The 27,051-nt window shown below is 35.5% G+C and overlaps 1 long non-coding RNA gene and 1 pseudogene across 7 annotated transcripts in view; one reads left to right on the top strand and one right to left on the bottom strand.

Annotated features, from left to right (window-relative positions):
• Window positions 1–27,051, top strand: part of LOC110352479 (uncharacterized) — a 182,200-nt gene that overhangs the window by 100,193 nt on the left and 54,956 nt on the right. The window lies entirely within an intron of this gene.
• LOC113843389 (U6 spliceosomal RNA) lies at window positions 19,884–19,982 on the bottom strand (annotated as a pseudogene).

The following is a 27,051-nucleotide window of genomic DNA, read 5'->3' as shown; positions in this document are numbered from 1 at the left end:
GAACTCCAGCATCTACCTATTAAGTTCTGTGATGTGCATTGTTAGACCTTGAATGTGTGAGAATCTGTATGAAATTGCTCCTATTGATTTTATAGCTGTTTGAATGTTATTGGAATAGAATTATTCTGAATTTTACTAAATTTGGAAAAAGGACGATGACTTTTAAAAGAGTGAAGGTGCATAGGAGATGTGCTTTGATATATATGAACTACACTATCAGATTTTTTTTTTTCTCAGTTATGTACACATTCGCTGAATTAATCAGTGTCATCTTTACCCTGAATAAAAGCCAGAAGAAAGACATTTTAAGGCATTTCTTCCATTTTGGAAACATTATTATTTCAGTAAAGAGGAAGTTCTAGAGAACATAATAAGTGTTATAAGTATGGGGCAAAAATCAATATTGGAACTTCCCTTGTATTGTAGTTTAAAATAAAGGCAATATTTGCATCTTATTTTCAACACCTGTTGTATCATGTCTCAGATAAATTATTTCAGTGTTATATAATTTCATTTTATGTATAAGAAAAATCTCACAACTGAAAATGTCAATTCAGTGCTTGTAATTTTAAATTTCCAGAAGACCATGCTAAAGCTGGTTACAATCATCACTGCAGATATTCAACAGTTCTGCTTGGGATGCTTTTGTTTAGAAGCCAAGCTATCTAATTGGTTGACCAGTTTAGGCACCTAAATCAGAATATATGGCTTTGAGTCTGAAGTTTTTTTTCAGTGATTTGTACATGTAGGTTTCTTTTAAAAATTATATATACTGGTACTAATCATACAATACTTTCCTTCTCACAAAACCATTACTCAGACTGTGGAGGTAATGACAGTGAACATTTCTAATGAATGTGGTTGGTGTCAAGGCATTTGACAGCTGTTTTGTCGATGTTAGCTTATTCTGCCAGCCATGGTGCAGATGCTTAACAAGGGAGTTGAAAAGCTCCTTCAGTGGCTGGACTTGTTAGACTTCATTCTCTGTATGAACATATTGAGGGGCAAAACAAGAGGCAAGCAAGGTTCAGGAGGTGTATTTTAGACAACTATTCTGGGATGTGCTTAGTTGAAGGAGTCCACCACTCCCTACTGACTATATGGAGAATACTTAGGGTAAATACCTTCCTCCTCTGGAATTAGGAATGCTTCAAGCCAGCCATAAATTTTTTACGTGTACATCCATTAAAAACCTCTGAATGAGATACCTGTACTTCAGATAAACACAAACCATTCTTAGAATTTTTTTTTTTTCCTTCTGGATTTATAATGTTAAATACAGGTTTCAGAGTTTAAAATTTCCCTTCCCAAATAATTTGTACTAAAACAAGGTTTTAAATCAGAAAGAGTTTTACAAATCTAGATATTTACAATATCTCTAATAAAGAAGCAGCAACAACAAAGTGATCTGAAGGAAATTTTTGCTTGAGAATTGTTAAATGTTTGTAATTTTTTTATTTTTATTTTGATTTAAGAAATAGTTTTAAAAATCTTTGAGATATATATGAAGTAATAAAACAGCTTTCCACCTAGTTCTAAAATCAATATATTGTTAAAGATGTATGTACAAAACTTATAGTATTTAACATCTCAATTTGCTTAGAACTGAAAACTATGCACTATGCCAAGCTGTGGTATGGCTTTGTTAAAGAAATAATTCTACAGTGGGAATTTTTCACTAAAATGAAACCCAAAAAGAAAAACTGGAATTAAAAAATAAAATAGACTAAATATTAAAAATCAAAAAATTCCCAGCAATTTAAAAAATATATATTATCACTTTGATACTTTGATCTTTTTCTTACAAATGCTCTCCTACGTAATGATATCATACTACTAGCTACTACTATCTACATTCTTGCTGGATTTTTCATAACAGTATGTCACAAGATGAATGTGTTTTGATGAGAGAAAATGCACTTTTCCTCTTGGTGCACATCAGACCCATGTAAGACAAAGGGCTATCACTGCAGTGTGTTCAGTGGACTGGAGAAAGGGACCACATGTGGAAGATCTGTATTACGGGCTTGTATGTACACCACAACACCTATCTTTAGTGGCAAATATTTGGATAGTTTATAGGGGAACAGATCTGGTTGTTGCTTCCATAATGAGACGGTATAATATACCCAATCTTCTCAGATACCCCATTTTTTGGCTCATTTCCCAGTTCTTGGTGTTCATCACCATCTGTCTTCTTATCTGATCATTGTGGAAGTCCAATCCCTTTCTCGTTTCCTTTTGGTGTGGCAAGGCTCAGCTTTGCCCTCCTTGTCGCCTCAAACCCCAGTTTGCAGAGATAATAATGGATAATGAATGGCAGTTAGATATGAGAAAAGTACCAAAATCTCAGTTAGTCCATAAATTATATGCTAGAAGTTATAGTTTCAATTCAAGCATCTATTTATATTGTTGAGGAACTTCCTGAGGACTGCCAAAGTACTGATTCATCCTCTGACTATGTAACACAATATATCTACTCATTCTTTCCACGTCCTTTGGAGACACTAAGTCATAAAGCATTCCGGTAACCAAGTATCCAAGGTAGTAAGGCCTCTTTGTGCTGCTACAGTTTGTAAGAGTTTAGGGTGAAAAAGAGTCAGGGCCTGTTGTAGACAGGACCATATGTGCAAATCTGTGATGCTTGCTCACACCCCAGGGCACAGATGACAGGCTTCCTGGCCTCCAGGGCAAATTCCTCAAAGCCAGTATGGATATAATGGCAAGAAATAGTTACATTTTTTTTTTGAGAACCACAGAGTAGTTTTCTGCTTACCAGGGGGCCTGCTATTCCTGGTGTTGGTACAGAAAGTCCTCTGGCTATAACAACAGCTATGCTAGGAAACTTCACAAGAAAGATAACCTGTGGTCTACTGTGGCTGCAGGTTTTGCTGCTAGGCACAAGTAACTGTCTCTCTAGTGCTCATCTGAACAAAATCTGTTTTGGATTGTAGCTGGCCTGTACATTTGAGGAAGTTTCTTCTTCAGCAGATGGTAATAATTTTTTTTTTTTTTTTAACCAAACATTGCAAAAAGTCAGACGTTTTCTGAAAGACACATGCTCACTGCATGGTAACCATGTGCATCTCTCTTGCTTGCATAGTGCTGCCAAAATCTTCCACTGGCCTGGTTTGCATTTGCATAACTAAGTTAACCTTGGGTCCAGAGTGCAACACAGAATGGGACTTGCACAGATTTCTCCCAGCACATCCTAGTAAACTTGACATTGCACAGATTTAAAAGCCTGGATACTCAAGTGTTAGCAGTAAGTGCTGTAAAATCTTTCCTCAGATCTGCTCACTACCTAGTGGTCTGTCAGCCAAAATTGCTGGTTCTGCAACTGGGAGATGTCACTGAGTTTAATGCAGAAATCCCTATGAATCTTTCAGAAATTTCAGTGATTTCTGTCACTGTAGGATTTTTGAATCCTTTCCAAGTTCTGATATCAAGTGAATTGTGGAAGTCAGACATGCACAAGGAAACAATCTATATGCATTCTGCACACTACATACATAATTAATATATAAAGAATTTTGCATACCTCAAAAACAGACTAAGAATTCAAGCTATAGTCAAATAGAAATAACAAAAACAAAATAACATGATCTGCAAACAGCAAATATTTGCTGATGTGGAAAACTGTTATATCTTATGTCAGAGGCAGAGGAAAAAAAATAAAGGAAAGAAAGCACTAAATAAAAAATCCTGTTGTTTTGAGTTCTATAGCACCATGGATAGTAAAAAAAAAAAAAAATTAAAAAAAAAAATAAGGAAACCTCATGGCTTTAAATGTTCTTCTTCTCCTCTAAATTATTTTTCATATTACAAAAATGAAGGAAATTTAAGAAATGAAGTAGAAAACTGCCAGATGAAGAAAATAAAAAGAAACATCAGCAGATGAGCTCAGATTTTCAGTTGAAACTTTCCTTCCCTTATACCTAGAAATGAATGGAATGTTTCTTTTGCAGAAAGATCTATACAGTATTTAGGTCATATTAAATGATAACAATTGTGCTCTGTACACTTTGTACTTCTTTTGCAGAAAAATGTTAATACCCATTGTCAGCAATAAGATGATGAATGAGACTGAGTCTTAAAATATAAAAATCAAAATCTGGAGATGAAAAACATGATATAAAAATGTTACCCATGCAAATACTTATATGCTAACAGCATAGATGTTTACACAGAACTTTGGCATCTGCTTATTGAAGAAATGGACAGGAGGACAGGAGTGTCATTCCTTTCCACTTTAGGGTCCATGTGGAGTCAGAACTTAGATGGGGGGGGAGGGGGGGAAAGGGGGAGAGGGAAGAAGGGAAGGGGGGGGGCACAAAAAAGAGCATTCCAGAGAGGAGCCAATTATGGAGATCAAAGAAATATGTGGTGGGAACATCATAGAATCATAGAATCACAGACTGGTTTGGGTTGGAAGGGACCTTAAAGATCACCTAGTTCCAACCCCCCGCCATAGGCAGGGACATGTCCCACTAAACCAGGTTGCCCAAAACGCCATCCAACCTGGCCTTGAACACCTCCAGGGATGGGGCATCCACAGCTTCTCTGGGCAACCTGTGCCAGTGCCTCGCCACCCTCTGAGTAAAGAATTTCTTTGAATTTCTTCCAAATATCTAAACTACCTTTTTCTTTTTTTTAGTTGAAAGCCATTACCCCTTGTCCTATCATTGTACTCCCTGACAGAGTCCCTCCCCAGTCTTCCTGTAGGCCCTCTTTAGGTACTGGAAGGCCGCTAGAAGGTCTTCCTGGAATCTTCTCTACTCCAGGCTGAACAAACTCAGCTCTCTCAGCCAGTCTTCATAGGAGAGGTGTTCTAGTCCCTTGATCATCTTTGTGGCCCTCCTTTGGATTCGTTCCAATACTTCCATGAGGTATCACAACATCCAAGAAAGCAACATCATCAGGTCTAAAAGCAGAGATTGATAGTGATGATGTTAGTAGAGGCTTTCCCACAGATTTCTGCCTCATTCCACTCAATGTGTACATCCAGAATTTGTTTCTGCCTTTTGCTTTACAGACCAAATGATGTGTGTGAGAAGAAAATGAAACATGAAGATGGATCTGTTAAGCTTTTTTGTGGACTTACATAAACAAAAGTTTCTGCAGGATATTAATGCAAGATTAGCACCTTTGTAATCTCATAAATGTTTTGTATTTTGAGATAAATAAATTGGTTATGAACTAAGCCACTAATGTATTCAGGGGAATGGTCAAACACTACAATTATGGACATCTTATTAACAACAACACACAAAAAATTGGAGCAGTGCATGAGAAAAGAACCCTACATATAAGCAAATAAACCACAAGTGTGAGAGTGTATTTGAAAGGGCGGAAATAGGCTCCTTAGCCTTTGAAAGGATGTATCCTGCCTCAATGAGTGAGTCTGGTGCATCTCCCTCAGGGTGGGAATTCCTCACATGGAGACCCAGAAGCAAGAACACCCTGATCCAGATGGAAAGTTGGGACAGAGAACAAAGGTAACCTTGCCAATCCGAACTGCCTTTGAGGGAACATTGGTTGCTCAAACAGTGGGGGTTTAAGGCTGAATGCTGAATGAATAGGAAAAAATAATAATCATTCAGTCATGTTTTACCTTACTTTTTAATAAAAACAAAGTTCTCATTTATTTGAATGGATTTTCTTTATTTGAAGGAATAAGTAAATAAAACTCAGGCAAAATATTAAAATCTGTTGGGGGAAACAGACTTTAACATTTCCACATGTTTTTTAAGATATTGCTAAAAGATGCTGAATCTGCTCAAATATGGTATAACATTTTTGTCTTGCGTTGCTCAACACTTCAGCTAATTCAGCGTATTCTGGCATCCTAATGACAAACAGGCTTGATTAAATGAGAAAAGGATGGAAATGCCACTGTCAGCTACTTATAATCTCTTAAAATACACAAACCAACACAACAAAAGTAAAATCCTCTTATTTTGTTCTGTTTTAAACTGAGATACTGTACTGATTTATGTGAGCAAGCATCTTGGGAACAATATGCAGCATCAATATTTATATCACTAGTTTGGCTAAAAATAATCAGAATGATAGATGTGTAGTGTATTTGAAAAACAAACACTTTTTTGTCCCTAACTTCAGAAAGTGATTGGGCATTTTAGTTGTTATTTCCTTTAACTGTAAGTTAAAGGAATAAGAAGTCCACATTACAGTTACAAGGATACAATATATGATATGCTTCCTTGAGCCTTCATTCCTGCAAATTTTTCTCTTACGCTTATCTGATCTTTCCTGTGGATTTCAGTACTTAACATCTTAATAGCTAACCATTTTGTTATAACCCAGCAATCACTGGAAAGAGTGTACTCTTTTTTTTTTGGAATACAATAAACCAATACAATTAAAAGATATAGATATGCATATATAATTTGCTACAGAATATTAGAACACATATTTTCCTACCTAGGTCCATCACTTTTCTCAGTCATGTGATTTCTCATTGAATTCTGCATAGTTTCATTCACAAACCTAGATAGAAATGTACTTACAAGAAAATCATTCCAACACAGAAAGAAATAATTTGGATCTACTAAGGGAAAAGAAAGAAAGAGAGAGAGAAAGAAATAGAGAAAGAGAGAGAGAGAGAGAGAGAGAGAGAGAGAGAAAGAAAGAAAGAAAGAAAGAAAGAAAGAAAGAAAGAAAGAAAGAAAGAAAACGCCTTTGACACCGTGTAGTGCAAATGGTAAAAAAATATGACTGATGCAGCTTGTTGCATCGTGAAATATGTGATGAAGAGACACAACTTACAACAGCTAACTGGAACAATTTGGACTTAGCCTGATCTGTAGTTAATTGACCTCTTGAACTCATGACCCTTCACAGAGGATGCTCTGTCCCAATTAAAAGAGTCTCTACCACTGTATCCAAAGACTATGATGGCCACACAGCAGAAATACTTATCTAGGCCACCTCAAATTGTACTATTCTCAACAATAATAAGAAATTTGTAAATGTAAAGTTTTCAAAATTTTCAAAGCAGCTTTCTAGACAGCAAGCTATTTACAAAGCACTTTAGTTCTGGAAAAGGCAGTAAGTATATTAATCAGTAACAGGTTTAATATATTTATAAAGTTTGTCTTCATGAACAAAACTGAAACCTGGGAAAATTACAGGATTTTCACCTTTAAAAGATGCACTGGATTCTCAGCTGACCATTCAGGGGGACATGTGGGTCAAATAAAATATTTAAAAAATATTTTTCAATGAGATCGTCCCAAGTTCATGATCCTTTTATACTGAGATAAGCACTAAAAACAATGGTAGATCAGATGGGGAATTTCTAGTGAGACAGTGTTAATTGTGATATCCATTGGAGAACATCTGGTCTTCTTGTGTTAGTGGAACAGTGTGTGGAAAGGTAACTGCCTGTTTATTTGCAGAACTTTATTCACCTCCTCTAACCATGATTTTGGACAGAGTTAGTATAAATATATAAGCATAGAAGTCCTATCCAATTGTTCTTACCCTGCTGAATGCTTAAGTATACCCAAAAGTAGCTATATCTACTCAATAAGTGTAGCAGAATTGCAACCGGAAAAGCTGAAGTAGAATCTCTTAGTTATGTTTTTTCCTTATTTGATATTATAAAAATGGGTTTTCACCCACTTACATTCTGTGTGACAGTGCACCATGGTGAGCATAGGAGTTATCCTTAGATTCATACTGTCAAAGGAAAACAACATTTAGAGCATTTTGCACATTATGATGGTGACTGATAGTTTCTTTAATATTCTTAAGTGATTCTGCATATTGACAGAGGGACTATTCATCTGAACAATAAGTAGGTGAGATTGGCAATATATCTGTTGAAGAAGTTCTGTGCTGAAAAGCATTGGGAGTATATACCATGTGTCTACATCTGCAAATCAGAGATATGGGATAAATGAAGGCAATTAGTATTGCACAAAAGAAAGCAGAATGTAGCAAGCAAATAGCATGCACAAAGAAAGAGGAAATAAGTAGCAGAATAGAGGAAGAAGGCTTTAAAGCCTACTGCACACATAGGGTCTGTTCAAACACTCTCCTGAAACCCTTTGGAAAGACTCCTGTTGACTTTTGGATGCTCTTTTTTATGATTGCTTTTGAAAACAATTGGGAACTGTGGCTTTCATAGTAAGAGGACTCTTAAATCCAGCTGTAGAGGCTCCATATGCCTTAATGCAAGAGTTTGAATCATCTGGGTGTTTCATGTAGTTTATTTCTCAGGACAGTCGGGAGCTCTAGGTTGCCAGGCTAGAGCTAGCTGCCAGGTTAATGTTTATAGGTACTTCTGTGCTTACCATTCTTCCTTTCATTCTTCCTGCACAATATATCAGATGGGAGGTTAATCTTTGATCCAGGGCATTCCTCACTTGCATAATGGAAAAAAAAAAAAAAAAAAAAAAAAAAGTGAATACTTTTAACTACTACCTAGAAAACGGGATAAAAGTGTGGTGCTCAGTAATTTGTTGAAGTGTGACTTCAACTTCAACTTGGGAGAGCTTTTTTCAGTCAGTGGGAGCAGACTGTCACACAGCACAGATGACTTCAGGAGGAACTCTTCCTCATTAAAGACAGACAGCACTTAACTTGAAAAGCCTGTGCCAATGGGCTTAAAAATACACACATTTAAGTGATTTAAAATGAGAATTGTAATACAATATTTGCATGGAAATTGCTCTAAAGACACTAAAAGAGCTAATTGTCATTAATTCCCAGGATCTGGAAATTAAACCAGACTTCTGTTGGCCTTGTAAAGCCCCTAAAATATGTGGCTATAGACTGTTTTTGTTTCAGTGAACCTTTGCTACCTAGCTGTGCTGTGTTTTAGCTGTTCCTAAGAAAACACTGAAAGAAAAGCTTCACACAGTTTATTAGAAAAATATACTTTTTTTTTTTTTTTTTTCTTGGAACTATCTATTACAATTTTATCCTTGCCACAACAGTTTAATGTTCTTAATTAAATATTATTATTATTATTATTATTTTTCCCACTGAAGACATAACCTTGTTCATTCTGTTTGTAACTTCTACCGGATTTTGTTTCAAAGTGTCTTGTCTGTAGTTAGTCCAGTGATAAGGCAGGAGGCAGTAAATGTACAAGGAAAAAGAAATATGTTGGAAGTATAAAGAAGTACTGCTAAGTGGGGATCTGCTGGAGAGCTTTAGTATGACCAGGAAAAACACTGCTGTAAAAAATCCAGGGAAGAAGTAGGGACTGGTGCCAGGTACTGTAAGTGCAAAGGCTTGGGATAGGTGTTCAGCCAGCGAAGTGTCAGTGCCATTGGTGTGGAAAGCAGCCACTTAAAGCTGTGATGTGGCAGGGGATCAGAGACTACTGCTGCTGCAGCTCTGTATGGGGAAGAAGCAACATCACATAACAGTTGGACTTTGTCACACAGGCTTGAAGACTTGCCCAGGCTGTCAATCAATCTTTTAAAAAAAAGTATTGTGGTGCGGGGTGACTCGACTCTGTTCTTTTAAAATCTACAGGCATTATTGAGAGAGAACTCTGTCTCCTTTCCTTTCTCTCCTAAAATGAAAAGCAGGAAATAAATTTGTATTTTGTTTTTCACAACAATTTAAATGTATTTTGATTGGGTAATAAAAGAAGAGACGTTGTTTATTCCTGCTTGACAAACTGTGTAGCTTCACGTGGATTAGTGGAACCCAGATGACTTAAATGTTCATTTGCATAGGCTTCCAAAAGTCATGACATTTGGCCAGATTTGTTTATGGTAATCATTTCTGCTGACCCGTGGATTTGTGTGCTTGTGCTTTGGTAGAAGCTGACCTTGTCTTGGAGAGCTGACTGAAATGACTGAAGTCTTGAATTCTGTTTTCATAGTCAAACATCTCCAGTGCCTTCTCTTATCATCATTTGTGACTCAATTTTTTTCTTCTTTCATTAAATGTCATGGAGAGGACTGGAGGGGGAGGTGGTGGTGGTTGTACATGACTACACCCAGCATTTTATTGCTTTGTTTATGAAATTGTTCAAGACTGATTCAGATTATTAATGTTTTAAGGGCCTGAACATACAAGATCATTAGTTCTTATTTTCCACTGAGGTCTATGGAAGTTACAAAACCTGCCAGATTTCAGCTTTTACCCTTACCAAGGATGACTACACAATTTTAAACTCATTCATCAGTATAAGTAAAATAAAAGAAGTATGCTAAATGTATCTTATTAATATTGTAGAGAAATAAATATTTAAGTGCATAGATAAGACTGAGACTGCAAAACTTGTATGTAAATTCAGGGACATTGGAAACACTGGAAATAAATGAGAAAACTACCATGATGCTATAATCACCTTTGTCAAAAAGTTTATTAAAATTGACAGGACTTAGAGAAGACCTGCAGCTTTTGGAAAGCCTGACTGAAAAAAAAAAAATGGCTGACCAAAAATTTCATTATTTAGTTTATCCAGAGCATGATTGAAAAGTTCAGAAGGAATGTCTTGAAAAAATAATATTAATAATAAAAAAAAAGAAAACAAAACAAAACAAAAAGATATGTGACTCATGAATCTAAGTGAAAAAGGAAAACCAAGCCGCAAGGGGGTTCCACATTCACCAATGTGAAGGCAAATATTAATAAATGTCTAAATATATTCTTAATTGTTAATATAATTTTAAACTCTCACACACAGAAGAAGCTCTCACATGCAGATAAACTCTTATGCATACGCCACTTTTAAAATTTAACAGTCCTCTATTACAGTTTTGTTGGTCAAATGTTTAAACTGGCTGTTATTTGGATATTAAAGAAGATAAGAATTTTTGTATAATCAGGAAAAGGAATAATGGAATATTTATTCCATTATATATATATATAGAGAGAGAATGTATAATTTATGTACGTGAGTGTACGTATGTATATATAGAGAGATGTTTTTTGATATACCATAAAATAGTGGTGTTTAGGTGACATTATCTCTGGAAAAAATATAGCTGCACATTGTCTTCAAAGTTTGTTCTATTGAAGAAGTAGGGATACACATATAGGTGGGTTACAATTAAGTTTAGGACAAAAAATACAAATATTAATGAGAAAAAACTTTTACAACTTAGGATTGCAGATGTTATCTACATATAATGACAGCTGAGAAGTTTCTGTTATTAATACCAGTTATTCTATGTATACTTTGCTTTATAAGATCAAAAACTGTCTGTGGAACACACAATGTTTTTACATTATATACTGTTTTTTAGTTTTTATTTTTTGAATCTTAATTATTGATTGACATCTTATTTTACCCCATATTTACCAAATTACACCCCAATGACAAAGGGAAACATCAATCACCTGGTGCATATGGCAAAAGTCAGTTAATTTTCAGTTCAGTATAAACTGAAGATGGAGACCTTACTGAAGGAAACTATTGATTTCTGAAGGTTTTCCCTATATTTTCAATGCCAGACGATTGTAAGGGGACTCCATACCCTTTTCTTGATATTTTGACTTTAGAGTTCAGAGTTGCTTGCATACTTGAACACCAAGAGCCAATAAAAACAGCTAAATCTGGGATACATTAAGTCTCTAAAGGCACAGGAACTGGAAAAGCTACAATCATTGTGCATGACCATGATTTGGCATAGCTTCAGGTTTTTTCATAAAATATACTTATCATGCAGGGTATTATGTTATTCACTATAATCCTGATAATTTATCAAACGAATTAAAAAATTATTCATTACCTCTTCTGAAAAAAAGGGCCTTTGTAAAGTTTTTTTTTTTTTCATTGTCTGAACCTTTTCAGTTCTTTTTTTTTTTTTTTTTGGATATTGATGTAGCTGCTGGTAGATGACACTGTTTCACGCTTCAGATTTTTTTTTTTTTAATTCTATTTTCCATAGAATTTCAGAAATATTTTCTTAATTTCTTTAATATCCACATCAGCAGATAGATTTCTATCAAAGAGTGTTTTTCATTAAGGTGTTATTTGTTTTTACTGCAATACCTCAGAAAGTGGAAAAAACGTTAAGCACTTCCGTGTAACATGACTACATTAAAAGAGCTTGAGATACAGGTTTAATAGCATTCTCCAAATACCTCTTTTACTTATTGGAATATAGAGAAATGCATTTGTGTATTGTGTACATATGACTTCAATATACAATTAACCCAATTTTCAAACCTAAAAAAATAACTGTATTCCAAATAAATAAATTACTAAATAATTACTGTATTTTCAAATGAACTTTAAAATGTTGTGTTTACAGCATCAGGAAATAGATGTCTGATACAGAAATAAATACCACATTCTGAGTAACTAATTCAATTACAATATCTATTAATACCTTCATCTAATTTAATTTGGAAAAAAAAAAAAAGCACCATGTTCCCATGTTCTCAGTATCTGCTATGTATTGGATTTCATATTTTCTTGGAAGATCAAAAGTTTCAGTAAATGAAATATTACTACATATAAGTATAAATTCAAATACCGAAAGATACATACTTTCACTTAGATAGATATGTACTCTGCCTCAGATACTATAAAATGCTGAGACCTAGACATCTTCTACTGTATGTAGCTACTTAAGGCTGTGTTCAACCTGTTTTATTTTTATTAGATTTGGGAAGTAATGAGAAATTATCTCTGCAAAAACAATGAAAAATAAATCCAGTAATAGAAATCTCATAGTAGTGGACTTTACTCAGTTGTGCAGTCCACTGAAGTCTGAAAGTGCTTTTTTAAAGCAATCAATGAATCATAGACTTATTTTTAAATGTCTAATAAAAAGTTAAATTAAGAAATTGACAGCTTATTATGCAAATTTGATTAGGTCTATTGCAATATTTTTTTTTTCATTTCTTAGAGTCTTTATTTATTCTGTACAGCCTCCTTATGCCAAACATGTTGTGTTGTGTTGGATATTCCAGCAGACTGAACAAATAGCAGTTCTTCAATATTCCAAGTATAAAAAATAAGACACAGAGTTATGTAATAAAAAGTAAATTCTGTGGATTTTGTCACTGAGGATTTGAGCTTTGTATCTTCCTTCCAAGTCTATATTTCCAAATTAATTTAAAAATGTTGTGTTTACAGCATCAGAAAATAGATGTCTGATACAGAAATACATACCACAAGTTATATGAACCATCAAATTCTTAATATTTCAGTTTCAAATAAACATCTTTGGTGGTAGGATAGCAGTGCCACTTCAACGGGTCATTTACATTTTACTAAACCACGTACAATAGTACTCACCAGTCCAATTCATTTTCCACTTAGAAAGTTACAGTTCTGAAGATATGAGTAAGAAAACCTTTCAGTGGGTGAGGGTGTGCTGTCTGTGACAATGGAACAAATTAACTGATAAACACCAAAATAATGATAATAAAAAAAAAGCTAGTATTATTTTCTCAAACCAAAGAACATAAATTTTGAGTTATAGCCTTAATTTTATTTTATTTTATTTTATTTTATTTTATTTTATTTTATTTTATTTTATTTTATTTATTTTATTTTATTTTAATATTATTTTATTATTGTATTGTATTGTATTTTTTATTTCAGTAAATGTTACTATTATAAAATATTTAGATGTTTCTACTGATTTCTTTAAAATATTTGAATAATTTATCCCTATCACATTAAGGACTTGCAGTTAAATGTATATGCAAATTGTCATTCCTTAGATATCTATTAAAATAAATATGTACATGGTAGCAGATCTGTCAATATTTCAGCTCTTCCTCCAGTATCCTTGCATCAGAACTCCTCTCTTTGATCCACAGTGCTCAGTGTACATTGGTCTTTGCTGCATGTGTGTACCTCTGATTTCATTTATCCTTAAGAATATAAAACGGCTAGTGTGAAACAAAATTTATCTTCAATAAAAGCTATTTAATATAGAGTTAATTAGTAGTAAAACATTTTGCTAAGCATGAGAATAAAACAGATGCATGTAAAACGATAACACTATAAAAAAGGTTGCTAATTCATATAAAATGTGAGAAGAAACAGCATGCCAATGAATAGTTTCTGCAGAGGTAGGTAGGACCAGTCTCATTTTCTCGTGCCTGTTGTTGGCCTGGCTCTGAACTCACGCTGAAGACAGCATTCCTACCATGTTTGCTGATGCTGCTTGGGTTAATGCAATGACCCGTCCCAGGTGAGTAGATTGCTGAAGTTGGAAATGGTTCAAAAGAGAAACTTTATGTCATGTTATGTAGTCACAAGTGACCAACCAAGTGCAACCTCAGCTTAGACATGGCTAAAAGAGAAAATGCCCAACATACAGGACTTGGATTTCTCCGGTGGGGATACAAATAAATAAATAAATAAATAAATGTTCCTCTTTCTTTCCAAGATCTGAGCAGACTCCATTCCCAAGCACAACTGTATCTGTACTTCCTAAAAGCATCTGTTTCCATGTTGGGCAATGAGGTGTCTTCAGATCAAACAAGCATGTAATGAACTGAAGGATTTGCTTCTTAAATTTTCATACAGAAATGGAAGACATTTAGTTCTGCTTCAGTAACTGATCTTCCTCCTTTGTCTCGGTGTATGTGGCCTAACCGAAGGAAGGAAGGGCAGGCTGACCTTGACTTTGTGCTTTATTTGAGTTTTATTTGTATTTCCTGATAATAGAAGAAATGCTCTTTAAGCAATTTAGTTATGTCTTTTATGGGACAGAAAGCAGGAAAGTGTTGCAATATTGAAGAAGGAAATAAAATTTTCATACGAACTATTGCACCAGTATTAGATACTTGCTATTATATCTGCAAATCTTCTAGAACCGCAGATGATATAAACATCCACCACACCACATTTCATAATACTTTATTAGTATGCTCGATGCCTTAAGAACACTTAAGGTTAACAGAGAAGACCTACAGTCCATTAAGTGGGTCTGAAAATAATTCAAGCCCATTTCCATTGGCCTGCCTCATGCAAGATGTTACAGATTCTGTCTGGGCCTTTCACTAACTCCTTTCTGAAATAGTATGGCCCAAGATGTCTGCATATTGTAAAGTGTTTTAAGATATAAACCATGTTAATGATTTCTGACCACGATAACAATAATATTAAAAAAAAAATACTGGTGCACCTCTGATCAGACAATGAATTACTTGACTGATTGGTAGGTCTATTCATGGCACACCTCTTCATGATGTGTTTCCGAATCTTGGAGCAGAGGGAGAAAAAGAAAATATATATATTAAAGAGCAAATTCAAATTAAAGATGTGAACAACAAAGAAAAGAGAACTCCCACTCTCCTTCCTGCACTCCTTGACAAAAATAACTACTCTCTGCAACAGTGTCTCAGGTTCATTACTAGCATGAATGCTAAGCACTCAAAAACAACAGAAGAGGAATTCATTTTTAGAATTATATATGTGTTGGACTCTGGGAAAAAAAAAATAAGGCACATAGTTGATAGGTCACACCCTCCTTGTACATATCCTGTGCTGAATTACAAAACAATTAAGCGAGAAAGCAAAAGTGAGCTATCCTCCAAGATCAGGAGGGTCAAGCCAGAGACTGGCAGCTGTCTGACACAGCTTCTCATAAGGAATTCATGGAAAAACTTTTGATCTCTTATCACCTCTTATCACCTCTGGAAGTCACCCGGTCCAAACCTCCTGCTCAAGCAGTGCCGCCTCAAGGTGGCTGCCCAGGACCATGTGCAGACAGCTTTTGAACTTCTGCAAGGAGGGAAGCTCCACCCCAACGTGATCCTTGTTGAGGATCGTATTCCCATGTTTCCTTGTTGACAAAATGCCCAGCATATATTTTGACGAGCACACTATACTATGGGTGAAGAGTGGGCTGATGGGTCGAGCTCAGAGGGTTTTAGGAAATGGAGTTACATCAGGCTGGCAGCCAGTCCCTAGTGGGGTTCTCCAGGGCTTCATTTTAGGGGCATCGCTCTTCAAGGTTTTCGTAAACGATCTAGATGCAGGACTCAAGCGCATACCAAGTAAGTTTGCAGGTGATACTAAGTTAGGAGGACCTGCTACCACTTCTGATTATTAAAAGACGACATATTTTTCACAACATGAGGATTATCTGATAATTTCATCCAAAGTTCTAATCAAACTGGTAAACTGGTAAACTCAATCTATCAAAAAACAGTTGTACAGTTTATTTGGTTTACTATTCTATTTCTACATCATAATTTCAGTGAATTAAATTACATTTAGTGATCAGCTGTTGACTGTTTAGTGAGCTGTTGACTTTGTCAAGGTTAGAGAGGTCTCACAGAAAGACCTTAACAAATTAGATGGCTGAGCAATCACCAACCCCATGAAATACAATTAGAGCTGGATTCTGCTCCTGGTATGGGGCAATTCTGGATATATGTACTTTCTGGAGAACAGTCCCAAGGGAAAGGGTCTGCATCCCTGATCACTAAATTACATTTAGTGATCAGGGATGCAACTTTGAAGGAAATCTTCCATATATCTTCAAAGAGTGCAGAGTGGTCTCAGAACAAGCAAATTTGATTCTTTTTGGCTGAAACTAAACTTGAAAACACACTCCAAGAGATCAGTTAATGAACTTCCACTCTTGAAGGACATCTCATCCACTAAACTGTACTAGGGCTAGTCCGAAGTAATATCTCCTGAAATGTGTATAGTGTGGACATCAGTCCTAAGTACCAGCTATTTCCATCTGAATTTCCATGCTTAATGCCTGTACTAATGATCATGCAAATGTTTGCAGTAACTGCTACATCTCTCCAGAAGCAGATATTTCAATAATGAGCTACAAGTACAAACTGTAATAGGAAGTTGCTAAATTAGTGTCAAGTCTGTGTTCATGTAGGACAGAATATACATAACAAAACATTTGTTTAATTGCCCCATTTTGAGATACTGAAAAATTACATGTAAATTTCTCAAAACCCATTAATAACTTTAACTCTTCTTTCTTGCTCAGTAAAAGCATTCTTTATCCTGATACAAAGTATGAACTATATTCAAGTTGCAAAAATTTGTACCAAATTTTACTACCACTTCACAATAAGTTCTTCTTCTACAAAAGAAACCCTATACTAAATCCATCAGAAACTTGACTGCATTTTTGTTTCAATTAACTAAGTTAATTTTCCTTTAAATATAATGTATTTAAAGTTATCTTCTTTTTGCATTTATGTGGATTTTTATGCCCCATTCTGAAATTAACTATGCTTTGGGTTTCCTTTAGCACTTATTCCCATTAATTTACATTATTGGAGGATTTGAGTTTTGGTTTATTTAAAGATGTGGAATTCTGTAGATTATTCTCTTTTCATTTAATAAATAACTTTTCATTAAGGCAATAAAGTCCTCCATATTTGTAGATAAATGTAATAATAAACCTGTCATATACCATGCTGAGGGTGCACTTGATCCTACTGTCTATGTCACTGATAAAGATATTAAACAGTTCCAGTCCCAGGACAGACTCCTGAGAGACACCACTGGTCACTGGCCTCCACTTGGACATAAAACCATTGACCACGACTCTCTGGGTGCTACCTTCAAGCAAACTCCATATGCACTGAATGGTCCACCCATCAAATCCATAGCTTGCAAATTTGGAGACCAGGATGTCATGTGGGACTGTGTCAAAGGCCTTGCAGGAAAGTCAAGGAAAGACATCAGTTGGTCTTCCCTTGTCAACTGATGCGGCCACTCCATTGTAGAAGGTCACCAGATAGGTCAAGCATGATTTACCATTGGTGAAGCCCTGCTGGCTGTCTCGGATCACCTCTTTGTCTTGCATGTGCTTTGGTATTGCTTCCAGAAGGATCTTTTCCATGATCTTGCCAGGCATAGAGCTGAGGCTCACTGGTTTGTAGTATCAGAGGAATTTGTTGGGGCCTTCCTCACAGGCAAGTCTGGTGCAGGGGGTGGAATCTTGGCTCCATGAAAGTCAGTCCTATTGAATTTACTGGACTTACGATTTTCCCTGGAGTAGTAGAACAAAATTCTGTGAACAAAATATGTTTATATATTGTTATATATATTTTATGAATGATGACGGTGCAGTGAGGCATCTTTCTCTGTTTAGTTATGGAGGAGAAAATAGCAAAGAAGTATTCTCTCTTTGAAAGTCTGGGTAAATCTGCTGATTACGTCTGTTTCCTGACATCTTGAGCTCTTATAGCTGCCTTCAGTGGCAGCTATAGGACTTAGTAAGTAACCTCCAAGAGAATTGTGCTTTCCAGCAATGCTTTTTGCATTACTATTCCTAGCGTAAGTACAAAAGCAAGTTTTGTTGACAGAGTACATATATTTACATTGGACTATTTTTTTGGCCATGTGATTACACAGCTTTCTTTATGTTCCCCAGGTTTATGAGGAAAAAACACATCTTAGAACAATTATAAGAGTTACTACAACACAACTGAGACCATGAAATTATTTTTTTACATTTTTGGCTTTTCCTTAGATAATGGCAATGGCAATGGCTAAGCTTCTTCTGGATATAAAATGTTTTGAAGGAAACAGACAGCATGGCTGAGCAAAAACAAAGAAAGTAGATTTGCCATGTGTCATGGCTGTGTAACATACAGTCATGTCATAAACTTTCACTGGAAAAAAATGGAGACTAAGCAGCTCTGAGTGCATTTGGGCTGGCAGTCGAGCCTCTTATTAATTAATTTGCACTTTTTAAAGAAATTATTATTATTATTAACTGCCAAGTGAATTAATAGTGAAATCATGCAACTCTTTCACTAGTCTTTGCTTTTTTTCCAGCTGCTTGGGGATTTATGTGATATTTCCTACACATAGCTCAGTAATACTGAAATACTGGGGAAGAAGGGAAAAAAAAAAAAAAAAAAGAGAGAGAGAGAGAAATCAATTAGGGAAAAGAGGTTTTTTGTTTGTTTGTTTGTTTGTTTGTTTGTTTTATACTCTCATGTCATTAAGACCTGGTCTAAATTCCTCCAAAGGCAATCAATATTGATATAAATTAAAGATGTAGTCAAGGATACTTCTGAAAATATAATGACTTTACATAAACCGTTTCTTTGGTCATTCTGACTCAGCTTTGATTCCTGATCAAAGATGTAAAAAATGTAGAAGATGTTCATAGGTGTGTGTTAAAGAAGAAAGCATGAGGTTGAATATTTAAAACAGTAAATTACTCCTTTTGGTAGAAAGACAAATATAAGGGACATAAACATAAAGACATAAATCAAAATTTCATTTTCAAAAACTAGGAAGAAATCACCTATATACAAATAAAATAGACTTACAAAAAATTAAAAGAAATACTTTGTACCATAACCAACTACAGAATTCATTACCAAAGGCAAGAATTTAATGATATATATATATATATATATATATATATATATATATATATATAAATGCACTATATATATATATATATATATAAATACACATATTTAACAGTGTCTCTTTTTAGGGCATAGCAGGATCACAGAATCACAGAATCCTCTCTGTTGGAAGAGACCTCCAATATCACCTAGTCCAACCTCTGACCTAACAGTAACCAGTCCTCCACTAAACCATATCACCAAGCTCTACATCTAAACATCTTTTACAGACCTCCAGGGATGGTGACTCCACCACTTCCCTGGGCAGCCCATTCCAATGACTAACAACCCTTTCAGTAAAGAAGTTTTTCCTAATATCCAACCTAAAACTCCCCAGGTACAATGTTAGCCCATTCTCCCTCGTCCTGTCACCAGGCATGTTGGAGACCAACCCCCACTTCACTACAGCCTCCTTTAAGGTACCTGTAGATTGCAATAAGGTTACCCCTGAGCCTCCTCTTTTCCAGGCTGAACAATCCCAGCTCCCTCAACCACTCCTCATAAGACTTGTTAAAAAGGCAGAAAGATAAAGCTGCTGGATCTTCAGAAGGCACAGACCCTCCCCCAAAAATATGGAGCGCTTCACGAATTTGCATGTCATCCTTGTGCAGGGGCCATGCTAATCTTTGTATCATTCCAATTTTAGTATATGTGTAACCAAAGACTTCTTTAGAGAATCTATAGCTGGGACAAGGAGATTCAATCACAGACAGTGGCAGACTTAGACTCTTCATCCACTTTATCATGACAAAATAATAGAAAGTTAAACATAAACTCTGAATGTTTCCTGTGGGAAGAAGTGTCTTGAGTTCTGGGGTATCACGTAAGTTCTTGTATCATCACAGATCACTGTTTAATCTTCTACAGAGACTGAACAATGACATTTTAATCTGAATTTTTACTTCATTAAAGTGGAAGACCTTGAGTGAGAAATATTTGTCATTCCTAACAGAGTATTCATGGAAACATCATTCCATGTTTGCATCATTCTTGTCTCTTCTAGGCAGGAAGACTAGGTACTGATGCTGGAGACCAGACAATGGGCTAAATGGATGTTTCTTCTAATCCAGTAAGGGCTTATTTATGTTTTTAAGTGACAGACACCCTAATGTAGGAGATCATTCACAAAGTCTAATTATTGTGTGGTGGTTACTCCCAGAAGGTAATCCAGAACAAAGTCCCAGCTGTAAATTCTCTTCTTTCAAAGAGTTTAATTCTCTCTATTGACGGCAAAGGGAAACAAATGTTTACTTTTGTGAGCACCTTGTCAATGTTTTATCAAAGTAGGTATTTTGACTATATTCCAGCATAATGAAAACACTACTTGAGGGGAATATGAGATTCAACATCCTGTTTGGGAAAGTAATTGCACCAATAACTCTGCTGCCTTCTCTGTTTTCTTGGATACCTCTGAATAGATGAATAAATGCTCTTTTAAAAAGGACAGAGATGGATATTAGGTATGATAGTCATGTTGGTTTGATTGCTCTTAGTCTAGTGACTGAATTTGATTGTGAAACAAGTAAATATGCAGCTCTTTGCAGTTAAAACAATCTTCATTCCAAAATATTTATTTACCCCTCAAGAATAGAACTTCCTTGTAAGGACTGAAGAAAGTACATCAGCTTTTCTCAATACTTCATACTTTTAATTGTCTATATAAATCCAGAGCAACAGCATGCATTTTATTGCAGCTGGTTCAAATACTTCTTGCCTGTTGAGAACAATAAAATGATAGGTTTGCTAATCAAAATCACCTGAATGATGAAAATGTTTCTGTAGAGAAGAGCATAGGATCAGTTGAAATATGTCACACAGAACTTCGGGTAAGAAGATTCAATGATGAAGAAAGGACTGCTGTTGTCACTGAAAATCAGTTAGTTAAAACAAATGTCAGTTTGTGTGGAAATGCAACCTTTTCTCTTAGCTATGAGATTCCTGAGACTGCCATAGATATTATAGCCAAAAAGGTGGCTTCTTGGGCCTGTTGAATGAACATTTGGACAAACAAAGAGAAATCTGTTAATTGGCATCTCTGAAGTTTATCTGAATTTAGGAGATCCCCATTGCAATACAGACGAAAATACTATATAATTACGGGGTTTTGGAATCACTAAGCAATACGTTAGTATAAGAAAGATGAAAACAAAACAAAACAAGGCTCTTTTGTGGACAAGATATTCCTCTCATGATAATGCAAAATAATTAAACTCATCATTAAACTAAGAACAGGGAGAAAAGAATTATTTTCTTTAGTTTTCTGTTATCAACTGCATAAACACAACAGCCTTCTTTCCAGAACAACCACATAGTATACATGACAATATAATACTTAATGGTATAGGGGAAGCTACTTTATAAAGTGCTTTTCAAGAGGAAGCAATCATGTCCTTTTAACAAATCACATACTTCACATTCTAGTAAATATGGGAATCATCTGCAATGATTCTTAAAACAGCATATAATGTGTGCTTCTCTATCCCTTTGGCTGTGTTACCACCACACCCATGGAAAAAATTACATTCTAATGATTCCAGAATTTGGTTTTACACTGATGGGACTCTGAAAGCCACATTAAACTAGCCAACAGTGATTTATAGCTAGTTTGTCTTCTGTCTGGAAAATGTACAAGTGAACTATTTAAAACAGTAGCTGTTTTCCTCATTCATCTGTTTTGGATCACACTAATCCTAGGTTTGGATGAACGATAACAAGTTGATGTTCATGGTGTTCCCAAGTATTTGCTAAGTATTACACAATTGCAGTGCCACAATGACATGAAACATTTCTGCTCATTAACAGGAATTGTCTTTAGTGTGTTCTGGATAATAAATCACAAGAACACATTTTAAAATTTCTATGTAGTGAGAGCCACTTCTTAAGAGACCTTTGATTCATTAGAAACATGATTAATTAATGTTCAGAAAGGAATAGCTACAATACTTTCCAAATTACCATTTCCAAAGCAATTTGAAGCATGTTTGTCTGTCTGTTTGTCTTTCTACGAGATCTCCATAGAACAGACAATGAGAAAAAAACATTTTTATTGTTTCCATGCCTGTCATTTTACTGTAATCTGAGTAGAACTCAGGAAAGCATTATCAAGTAATACTTTACTAGATGGTGAAACCACAAAAGATTTAAAAGCCTAGATCTGGTGTGGGTGTATAGGTAGAGCAGCTTTCATCCAACTCTCTTGTAAAGCTCATTTGTTCTAGTTGTAATGTATCAGAGTTTTTTGTTTTGTTTTGTTTTGTTTTGTTTGTTTGTTTTACATGTACACCAGTAGGAAAACTCCTATGTTATCAAGAGAATATCATGAAACTTCCTGGATTCTCCTTCATGTTAACTTACTTGCATCCAGTAAATGTTTTGAGTGAAAATATAGTCGTTATAACCAAGGGTCTGTATTTACTTCTCTGAGACCCACAACACAGGGCAACAGTCTCAGGGTGACTCTGTATAAGCAGAGAGGTTGGATAAGATGACCTCCAGAAGTCCCTTTCAACCTCAACTATTCTGTGATTCTTCCCATAGCTGTGTGAAAGGATTTCTTTACCAGCAGCAAGACTTCAAAAAACAGCAGTTTATTTTGCTAAATTCATTTAATTAATTTAAGGAGTACATAGTCTCTCTGTATGTCAGCTTTAGAATACACCTACTTTTCCACATTACTTGGACTCTCTATACCTTTTTTCTTTTGTGCTTCAGGAGTCATGAAACAAGTTTTTGTTTTGTTTTGGTTTAATTATTATTATTTATTATTACTATTATTGTTGCTGTTATTATTGTTATTGGGCTGTTAGAGAAGCATGGTGCTCATTAGCTCCAGAAGGTTGTGAAGGCCATGGAAAAAATACAGTTCCAGCAAATATTAAATACCACATAACATTACAAAATGAATGTTCAAAAGTGGAAGAGTTTTGTCCTGCAGGATCTCCTCCCCCATGTGCCTGATATTTGATGGTAATTACAAGGTAGAATTATGTGAGTTGCATACATTGGCCTTGCCCACCACAAAGAGAAATCATACTTCAGAATCAACTGTATGTCTCTGTTTAAAATTACAGCTGTGAATGATCTTTTCCTAGGAATAGGCTGAATTTAGTATATAATTAAGTTAGTGTCTACGGCTGGGACAGCTAAATCCCTGGTGCATGGGCAGAGAAAGAGGAGATGGTCAAACAAAACATTTTCTGTACTTCATTCTCTGAACATTACTCACATGTGGATAGCTATGTTTTCTAATGCAATATTCCTCTATTGTTTCACTGTGATAATCCATGCATGCAATTCACAGCATAGGTAAGTGTGTTTTAAAAGCATTGATCTTTGTCATAAAATACTCAATGAGCTTCCAGTCTCAGATAACTGGATCCTTTATATATACTGCTTAACAATAGACAAAGAAGCAGGAGGGATCACAGGCATGTGGTGAAATTCCGTATCCACTCAGATAAAGATTTAACCATAAGTGTTATAGAACCAGCAGTGTTTCAACAATTACACTGATCTATATAAAATGACATTTCCATTAGACATGTAATTCCTTAGATGCTGCAGCATGAAACAGACTTTAGACATGCAAAATTATGTTTCTCTTATAGGGATATGGTTTAGTGGGGACTGTTAGCGTTAGGTCGGAGGTTGGACTCGATGATCTTGAGGTCTCTTCCAACCTAGAAATTCTGTGATTCTGAGATTCTGTGATTCTTATGTTTTCCTTCAAAGTTTAGAACCAAGGATTCTTTTGTTCCAAATCCAATACTGCAAAATTCAATTGGACTTGAATTAATAGTTCTCATTGAGAACTATCTTTAGAAAAGCCTACTGCACCCAGTAATTCTGCAATGCTATATTTTTAAATATTTGTTACAATTGTTTCTACATATACACATGTTTCTAAAGATCTCTTTAAACACTGGCGGTACATCCAAAAAGTTTCACACTGGTGAAGTGACTCACTTTAGTCACTTTCATATTCTTTTAAAAGCCTTTGTAAAGAAGCGAAATACCATTGAAAGGTTCTATTGTCATTCTACATCTCAAGTAATCTGTATTGATTCATATTACTTTTACTTCAGTATTTTTGTAGTGAGTAGAATTGAAAAATACTTAGTCTCAACAGAGACTAATGTTTTACTACTAATTAATGACACACTTGTGTCTTTTTGCATGTCTTCTAACCTTTCTTTCTCTGTGGGAAACTGAGTTACTAAAAGAGACCTAATAGTGAGCAGTGCAAAACTCATCTTACATGTGAATGTGTATTGTGTGATATCTTTAGGTAAAGCTGAAATGGAAAATGGGTATCAGGGTCTTATATAACTAAGATTCAATAGGAGCCAAAATCTTTGATGTACTTGATAAGCAAAAGCCTGTGCTTGTGAAATAGGAGTTACATGCCTAAATATCTTTCAGGATCTTGGCCTCACTGTAGAAAAAATATTCTGGCATATTATTCCTAAGCAGAAAAAAAAAAAAAATAATAAAATAAAAAAAAAATAAAAAAAAAAGGTAAAAAAAAAGGTAAAAAAAAAGTATGTATCGTTTTAGTACATTCTTGGTATGAAATTTAAATTGCAATAGATGACACATTGACACATTTCATTAAAACAACCTTTAGACAATATAAAACTTGTATATATTTTTCTTATGATTTAACTAGCTGGAACTAAACTAAAAAAGTCAACTAAAAAAGACAACTAAAACATTTTTTTAAAGTTCTTCAGAGTTCTTAAATGGGGAAAAAATGGCATTAGAACAGCTGAAATAATTTAACACATTAAAATGTATATTTTCATGCAGTATATCTAGACTACAGCATGCACACTGCACACTATGATGTAAACAGATGTCATATATTGGAAGGTTCGTGACATGACCACATATATCCTGGCAAATGTTAAGAAATACATTTCTAAAAACAGTAGTGAATTTCAGAAAGTTGAAGCATCTAAATTTTCTTTTGTAAGAGAGACAGGTTCTAGTTAAAAACTCAATATTTTTTTCTCTTTTGAAAGATTGTCTGACACTAATTTCATTCATCACCGTCTTAAGAACATGTACCATTAGAGGCATCTGTTTCAGGTGTTCACAAATGATAACATTAATCTGCACAAAGAGAGAGGTTCAATGTTTTAAAAGGTATTTATTTATTAGATTTTTAAAAAAAATATTATTTTGATAGGTGTTGCAAAGTCATGGACATTGCCTTCCTTTTCAAAAATCTCTAAAAATTCTGTCAAGGAACATCCCTAAAGAAACCCACATGTGACAAGTTTTCTAACTAGGCTTTCTTATATGAGCACATTCAGATTGATCTTTCTTATCTGTTACTTTCCACTTCTCGCACTTATGGAAACCTCTAGTTTTGTGATGTCACAGTCCCATGATATCATGAACTGCAGCAGAGACCTTCCATTCTGTTTCATTCTGGATGCTAGTGTGATGACTGAGTGTTGTACAATTTTCTTAACATTTCAGCAGTGTATAGACACAACTGTAGTTTCCTATATATAATCTGTTTTCTGATGATAGACTCAGAGAACATGTTCCTTGTTGACCCCTTTTTATAAATCACATGATAGTAAGTGATATTCCCAGACCGTGTCTCTCTTCGTTTCATCAGCCTAATTCCCAGCTCTTTACCACATTTCAGTTAGCTATTTGAAATGGCTTTCTGCAGTGACAGAATCACAGAATCAAAGAATATCCCCAGTTTGAGGGGCCTCACATGAATAAAACAACTAAAAGTAAATACATATTTCTAATCATGTTTTTTAATATGATATTTTAATACGATATTTTATACCTGATGAGCAATCTGCTCAAGGGTAGGAAAGCTTTGCAGGAGGATCTGGAAAGGCTGAACTGATGGGCTGAGGCCAACTGTATGAAGTTCAACAAGGCCAAGTGCCGGGTCCTGCACTTGGGGCACAAGAACCCCAAGTAGTGTTACAGGTGGGGAGATGAGTGGTTGGAAAGCTGCCTGGTGGAGAAGGACCTGGGAGTATTGGTTAATAGCTGGCTGAATATGAGCCAGCAGTGTGCTCAGGTGGCCAAGAAGGCCAAGAGCATCCTGGCTTGTATAAGAAGCAGTGTGGCCAGCAGGTCTAGGGAAGTGATTGTTCCCCTGTACTCAGCTCTGGTGAGGCCGTACCTCGAGTACTGCATTCAGTTTTGGGCCCCTCACTACAAGAAGGACATCGAGGTACTTGGGAGAGTCCAGAGAAAGGTGACCAAGCTGGTGAGGGGTCTGGAGAACAAGCCTTATGAGGAGCGGCTGAGGGAGCTGGGATTGTTCAGCCTGGAGAAGAGGAGGCTCAGGGGTGACCTTATTGCTCTCTATAGGTACATTAAAGGAGGCTGTAGTGAGGTGGGGATTGGTCTATTCTCCGACATGCCTGGTGACAGGACGAGGGAGAATGGGCTAACGTTGCACCTGGGGAGATTTAGGTTGGATATTAGGAAAAACTTTACTGAAAGGGTTGTTAGGCATTGGAACAGGCTGCCCAGGGAAGTGGTGGAGTCACCATCCCTGGAGGTCTGTAAAAGATGTTTAGATGTAGAGCTTGGTGATATGGTTTAGTGGAGGACTGGTTACTGTTAGGTCAGAGGTTGGACTCAGTGATTTTAGAGGTCTCTTCCAACCTAGATGATTCCGTGATTCTGTGATCATATTTTGTCCAAAGGCATCTCAAGCTCCAAAAGGCTTGATGCCATGGTCATTTC

The sequence above is a fragment of the Anas platyrhynchos genome, chromosome 3 (genome assembly GCF_047663525.1).
Source record: "Anas platyrhynchos isolate ZD024472 breed Pekin duck chromosome 3, IASCAAS_PekinDuck_T2T, whole genome shotgun sequence".
NCBI lineage: Eukaryota > Metazoa > Chordata > Aves > Anseriformes > Anatidae > Anas > Anas platyrhynchos.
Note: the sequence above shows the minus strand (reverse complement) of the source record. Positions and strands in the feature narration are given on the sequence as shown.